We start from the raw sequence: 7,820 nt of genomic DNA, 5'->3' as shown, positions 1-7,820 counted from the left end.
CACTACAATTTGAACGATTCTGCAGTGTTCAGATTTTCTTACAGTCCAACTCTCACAGTCATACATTGATACTAGAAAAAACAACAACAACAACATAGTTTTGAGTATTTGGTCCTTTGTCAGCAAGGTGATATCTCTGCTTTTTAGTACACTGTCAAGTGTACTATCAGATTGACTAACATGACAAAACAGAAAAATGATAAATGATGGAGAAGATGTGGGGAAAATTGGAACACTAATGCATTGCTTTCCTTCCAAGAAGCAAGTGTCTCTTAATTTCAGTGTAGTCACTGTCTTCAGTTATCCTTGAGCCCAAGATTGTAAAATCTGACACTGTTTCTATTTCTTCTCATATTTGCCAGGAAGTGATGAGACCAGTTGCCAAGATCTTAGTTTGTTTAATGTGGAGTTTAAACCAGCTTTTTTTTTAAATTTTGCTAGGCAATGGGGTTAAGTGACTTGCCCAAGGTCACACAGCTAGTAAGTGTTATGTGTCTGAGGCCGGATTTGAATTCAGGTCCTCCTGACTCCAAGGCTGGAGCTCTATCCATGTACCGCCTAGCTGCCCCTAAACCAACTTTTATTCTCTCCTCTTTTGCCCTCATAAAGAGGCTTCTTAATTCTTCTTCACTTTCTGCCCTCAGAGTGGTATTGTCTAGATATCTAAGATTATTGATACTTCTCCCAACAACCCTAATTCCAGTTTTTAATTCATCCAGTCTGGCATTTCACATGATGTACTCTGCAAATAAGTTAAATAAATGACAATATACAGCCTGTTTTACTCCTTTTTCAATCTTAAATCAATCAGTTGTTCCACATTTGGTTTTAACTGTTGTTCAGTAGTTGGAGGACTTCAGTCCAATTCCAAACTCCAGTGCTTACTGCCTATATGACCTTAGAAAAATCACTTAACCTTGAGCCTAAGTTTTCCCATCTGTAAAATAAAGGAATTGACATTAGATGGCCTTTGTTGTTGCTTCTGGCTCTAGATCTATAACACTTGCCAGTAGCAATGGCAGTATTGATTAAATTATTGGTCCAGTATTGGAAAGTTGCCTGGGCATTCACAGAAGGCATTAAGGCAACCAGGAAGGAAATGGGTCAGGTATAATATAAAGCATGACTGGAGCTTGCCTGTGTTTTGTGGGTCAAGTGAGGTATTTGCAAATCAGGAAAGCAAGGCCTTAAGATATGCTTTCTGGAACTGAATGGGATAATTCCTGTAGGACTTAGTCACAGTCTAGATGGAATGGCAACTGGTGAGGAGATATTTATGTGGATATATTAGTTTTTGAGAGCTGACATAAATCCTAAGGATCCAGCTTCCTACCTAATTTAATTTTTGCTTCTTAACATCTGTTTTTAAATTTCTTTTTTTTTCTTTTTTCTTATTAACTCATGATACTGAAGTGAGGAATAATGAAATAATATCTGAAGAGTTCTTTATGCTCTTCTGAAGAAATACATTGAATCTTTCTATAATCTTAAATGATTCATAATGGTGTAGCTTCCTACAGTGCCTCATGGAAGGATAAAAAGGAACTTTCCATAGAGGTCCACTAATAAAATGTATAAAGCAGAAAAAAAACATCCTGTTCCTTGATATTTTTTAAATAACATATTAAGTTACTTGTTAGCAGGTAATTCAGATTGATAAACAAAATATTACCTTGCCCATTACTCAAGATTACTCTGAGAAAAAGACATGAATATTGTATCAATGAGACAAAATATATGGCTGAGAATTATCAATATTATGAGAAGGGAACTTCTGGAAGAAAACTGATTTCCTAGGAAGCAGCTTCACTTTTCATTAAGAGAAAGAAAATGCAGAGAAATGGGAAAAATCCTATTAAAACCAGTGGCTGCTTAGAATAAACATCCAATGATTGTCTGATTCTTTTATCTCAAATACTTTTCTTGCTGGAAAGTATTAGATCTAGCACAGCGAAAGCTGGCAGTAATATACTAAAAACACTATCCACTTATCAGAAAACACTTTCCAAAAAGAAGTACTATCTCCTAAGAAACTGACAAATGTTGGATACTTATCATATTTGTAAAATTATTATTTCTATAGGCTCAATTTCATGTATTTTTTTTTCCTCTATCAATATACCTTCTGCATTGAATGGGTTTGGGGCTGGAAGAGGAGAGAATAGTTATAACCTCAGACACTTATTAACAGTCATTTTTTTAAAGGAAGAAAATGCATTTTAAAATATTTTCTCTGTTTGGGAACTCATAGATTATTTTGGTTCCCCATATGACCTTCCTAAAATATTTCTAGGTTTTTTATTCCTTCAGTCAATCAATCAATCAACAAGCATTTATTAAATGTCTATTATGTTCCAGGCAATGTGGTAAGTTATAGAAATACAAATATAAAAGTGGCACAAGAATCTTATGTTCCACTAACTGAGATTGTTGAATTCCAGACATTGTTCAACAAGCTCAATATGGCAGCATTTAAAAATCTTGTGTAAAGTGAATGTTTAAGAGCTTCTGTATCATTCATCTTGGTTCATATCTTCATTAATACTTTGCATATTTTCCTGATAACTTTGGGCTTAAAAAATAATTACTGAGATTTTTTTCCATTGCTTTTTTTAAGGGGGAGGAGGTCAGGAAAATAGTTTGCTTTCTACAGATCCATTTCGTTTCTTGATTTCACATTGGATTGCATTTCATAACCAAGCTAGAGAGGCAGGATTTAAGATTCAAGATGCATCCCACTGTAGGGAAGAAGAAAAATACAGATTGTGACAATACATTTGAAGATTAGTAAATAGAGGTGAGGAAGAGTTTGTTATATGCAAATGATTGAAATTAAATTTCAAATATGTTTTCATTTTTATGCCTCCTTGGGTACCCACCCAAGACACGACACCATCACGTCTACCTGGTGTCAATTATCAAGTGAAAATTTCAAAAATGCATTCAAATATAGTGCCTTGCACTAAGTATATGCTACTGGTGGTGGTGGTAGTGATAATAATTACTCTGATGATGAGAATGTGAGTAATGTGAATCATCCAGACATTCCATTGACTTAATTCCAGCATTTTGATACAAAGTCAGCATTGTGTGGTTAGAAGTATACTGATGTAAGGAAATAATTTTAACTCTCTGTGTAACTTAGATCATATCACACCCCCTCTTTGCCTCAGTTTGCTTATGTGAGGCACAAGGTTGAAATAAATAATCTCTGAGATCCTCTTTAGCGTTAAAGTTCTATTATCATATGAGAGACACAACCTTACATCATTGAACATATTGTTCCATGTTTAGTATACATTTGACCATTCAACTTGTTATTATTGAAAATCCTCTCCTATTCCCACCCCCTTGCCTGAAGTTCCTTCGGCCACTGCCTCCCCTGCCGCTGCAGCTGTTGCCGCTGCTGTCGCTGTGGCACTGGGAAGTGCTGTCAACTCAGTGTTACTGGTTCCTGAAGGCCTCCCTACCATCTCCTGTCCTCATGGATAAACTGCAAGACGTGCGGCTCACAGAGATCAAACCACTCTTGAACAACAAGCACGGTACATGAAACTTCCTGGACTTTGACTATCAGGAGCATGACATAGAAACAGCTCATGGTGTGGTACACGTCACCATGTGAGGCTCTCCAAAAGGGAATAGACCAGTTATTCTCATTTACCGTGGCATTGGCCTAAACCATAAGTCCGGTTTTAATTCATTCTTTAACTTTGAAGACATGTAAGAGATTAACCATGTGGATGCCCCAGGCCAGCAGGAGAGTGTCCCCCCTTTCCCCACAGGGTACCAGTATCCTAGCATGGATGAGTTGACTGAAATGCTGCCTGCCATCTTAACTCATTTAAGCTTGAAAGGTATCATTGGAATTGGAGTTGGAGCTGGTGCTTATATCCTCAGCAGGTTTGCTCTCAATCATCCAGAGCTTGTGGAAGGCCTTACGCTCATCAGTGTTGCTCCCTGTGCTAAAGGTTGGATTGACTGAGCAGCCTCCAAGTTCTCAGGCTGGACAACTAATATCGTAGACATTATTTTGACTCATCACTTTGGGCAGGAAGAGTTGCAAGCCAATCTAGACCTGACCCAAACATATCCATTCCACATTGCTCTAGATATTAACCAAGAAAATCTGCAGCTGTTCCTCGGTTCATATAATAGTCACAGAGATCTAGAAATTGAGAGGTCCTTACTGGGAAAAAATGACAACAGAACAAAAACTCTGAAGTGTCCTACATTACTGGTGGTAGGAGACCCCTCACCTGCAGTTGAAGCTGTGGTTGAATGCAATGCTCTCCTGGACCCTAGAACACAACTCTTCTAAAGATGACAGATTGTGGAGGGTTACCTCAAATGATTCAGCCTGGGAAGCTGAATGAAGCCTTCAAATACTTTATGTAGGGAATGGGCTATATACCAGCAGCCAGTATGATGAAGCTTCTGTGATCACACACCCACTCTACATCCAGCATAGGCTCTGTAGGGAGTGTCTATAACCAGTCTCTCCCCAGCATGCAGTCAGAAGAACTCCAAGAGCCCTTGAGTCAGCTGACATCCTGGACAGACCACAGACCATGGAGGTGTCCTGCTAAGCAGATGCGCCTCTCCTGGACCCATCCACATCCTCCCCCTGACTGACCAGCCCCACAATATAGCATTTCATCCAGCAAAAAAAAAATCCTCTTCTCCTAGGTAGATTTTCCTTCCTGGGTTTTCATGACATGATTTTCTCCTGGTTCTTCTTCACTGATGTGACCATTCCTTTTCAATCCTTTTATTTGAGCACCATCCACATTCTGCCTCCTATATGTGGGTGTACTCACGTATTATATCCCATGCCTCCATTTCTTTTTTCTTTACATTTATTCCCTTGGTGTACTCATCAGTTCCCATGAGTTAAATTGGCATCTCTATGCCAATAATTTCTAAATAATTCTCTAGCATTCATCAACTGTGTTTTAGTTGCTGCCTACTAGAAATCTATACCTGGACATCACACAAATATCTATCAACAGCATCTCCCAACAGAATTCATATTTATGCCCCCAAAATTCCTAACTACTTCTTTCTGATTTATTACCATAATTCCAGGCACTCATGTTTGAAATCTTGAAGCTATCCTTGATTCCTCACACAATTAAAAAGTTAATGGCTCCTGATCCCAACATGTAATTGAACAAGAATGTCCTCTGAAATATAGCTGACAAGCTTTCATTCAGTATTTAAAGAGCTTTATTTAGCGAGCAAGTTGCTAAAATTCCCATCAGTCTTTACACTCTTAAAAATTACAGAGGACCACCCCACCCCAAAAGAGCTTTTGTTTACATGCATTTTATCTATCTACATTAGAAATTAGAAATCTTAGTATTATAATGAAATAATTTTAAACTTACAGACCCCTTGAAAGGGTCTTTAGGACCCTCTCGGGTTTCCTGTTTCGAACTGTTTTTTGAGTTGAAAGAAGCCTCCAAGACTGTCTAGTCCAGGATTTCTTATGCTTTTTTTGTGTATGTCATAGACCCTTTTTTGGCCATCTGGTAAAACCTATGGACCACTTTTCAGAATCATGTTTTTAAACTAATAAAATACATAGGATTACCAAAAAAATCCAATTAAATTGAGATAGTTATCAAAATATTTTTCCCATCCAATTTTATGAGACTTGTAGATTTTGACCAACCTTGAATAGAAATTTAGACTCTCTTCAATCATAAATCTGGGCAACAAACTTTTTTTTTTCTTCTGTGATATCAAGAGTTTTCATAAGATTGTTAAGGGGGTTGATGACACAAAAAATTTTAAGGGCCACCTGATCCCAACATGTAATTGAACAAAAATCTCCTCTAAAATGTAGCTAGCCAGTTTTCATTCAGTATTTAAAGATCTTTATTAATAATGGGGAGCCCAACATTTCCTGAGGCAGACTATTCTGTTATTGAATTGCTAATCATTAAAGCCTTTTAACATTTAGCCCAAATGTACATCTTTACAGCTTCTATCTATTATTTCTTGTCCTATCCTCTTTTTTCCAGACAGAACAATTCTTTTCTCTCTCCCATATGGTATTTCTTTTAATACTTGAAGACAGTTATCTTGTCCCCTTAGATCTTCTCTTCCATCTATGAACCAGTCACCAATTCTTTCAACCCAATCCTTTATTGCATAAACTCAGGGACCTCCTCTGAATGCTCTTAAGCTTATCCATGTCCTACGTAAAGTGTACTGCTCAGAGGTGAATGTGGTATACTGTGACATCTGACTAGGGTAAAATACAACAAAACTCTCTTCCATAGTCCTTAGATAACTCTTCTTCTCCTAATGAAGCTTAAGAACACATGAACCTTTTTTGGTTTCCATAGAAAACTATTGTCTCATACTGGATATTCCATTTACTGAAGCCCCCAATTTGTTTTCAGATAAATTCTACCTAGTCATGCTTCCTCTATCTACTTATGAAATTTATTTTTGAACTCTAATGTAAGATTACTACTATCAAATTTCCACTTGCTGAGTTTAACCCATTATTCTAGACTAGACCTGCAGAACATATGGCCCACGGGCAGTAAGTTGTGCAGGCCTGTTTTACATCCTCAAAATTTTTAGTGGGCCTCAAGCAGCAGCAAATGTTGCGTAGGCCTGTTCTAGAACAATGAATTCTGACTTTGTCATCTAGTGAGTTAAGTATTCATTCTTGCTATTTATCTCCTGAAAATTTGATAAGTATGTCATCTATATTTTCCTTTTACCCATCTGACCACTCTTTTTTTTTTTTTTTTTTGGCTAGGCAAAGGGGTTAAGTGACTTGCCCAGGGTCATACAACTAGTAAGTGCTATGTGTCTGAGGCCAGATTTGAACTCAGGTCCTCCTGAATCCAGGGCTGGTGCTCTATCCACTGCGCCACCTAGCTGCTCCATATCTGATCACTCTTTCTCTGTCTCCTTTGTTGGATCCTCCTCCTGTTCATACCTCTTACTGTAGATATCCCTCAGGGTTCTGTCCTGGGCTCTCTTCTCCCTCTATATTATTTCACTTGGTGATCCCATCAATTCCTATGGATTTAATTACCATCTCTATGTTACTGATTCTCAGAACTACCTACCCTGCCCCAATCTCTCTACTTTCCTCTCCAATCTCCCATCTCCAACTGCTTTTCAGACATTTCAAACTGGATGTCCAGTAGACATCTTAAATTCAATACATCTAATGTAGAAGTCACTATCTTTCCTTCTAAATCTTCCTCTTCCTCCTACCTTCTCTGTTATTGTAAAGGGCAACATCCTCCCATCCCTCAGGGTCACAACATAGGAGTCATCTTGGACTTCTTGCTATCTCTCACCCCTCACATCCAAGCTGCTACTAAAGTCTGTCAATTTCTCCTTCGAAATATCTTTTGAATATGCCCCATTGTCTCCTCTGATACTGCCACCAATCTTCTGTGAGCCCTCATCACCTCACTCCTTGATTATTATAGTAGCATGCTGATAGAGCCCCACTACAATAGATCCCCCAATAATGTACTTAAGTGATTTTCCTAAAAGACAGGTTCTATGATATCACTTCCTTACTCAATAAACTCCATGGGTCTCTTATTGCTTCCAGGGGCAAAAACAAAATACTCTGGTATTCATAACCCTTCATAACCCAGCTTCCTCTTGCTTTTCCAGTCTTCTTACACCTCACTCTGAGACAAGTACTCTTCAATCCAGTTCCAGGAACAAGACAATCTCTCAGCTCTGGGCATTCTCTCTAGCTGTCCACCATTCCTGAAATGCTTTCTTTCCTCCGCTCTGACTTCTGACCTTCCTGGATCCCTTTAAATTCC

The 7,820-nt window shown here is 38.2% G+C and overlaps 1 pseudogene; it reads left to right on the top strand.

Annotated features, from left to right (window-relative positions):
* The first annotated feature begins 3,484 nt into the window (after positions 1-3,484).
* LOC114023752 lies at positions 3,485-4,589 on the top strand (annotated as a pseudogene).
* The last annotated feature ends 3,231 nt before the right edge of the window (positions 4,590-7,820 follow it).

The sequence above is a fragment of the Vombatus ursinus genome, unplaced genomic scaffold (genome assembly GCF_900497805.2).
Source record: "Vombatus ursinus unplaced genomic scaffold, bare-nosed wombat genome assembly UNPS02014818.1, whole genome shotgun sequence".
NCBI lineage: Eukaryota > Metazoa > Chordata > Mammalia > Diprotodontia > Vombatidae > Vombatus > Vombatus ursinus.
The sequence above is the reverse complement of the archived record's forward strand: the minus strand, read 5'-3'. Positions and strand labels throughout refer to the sequence as shown.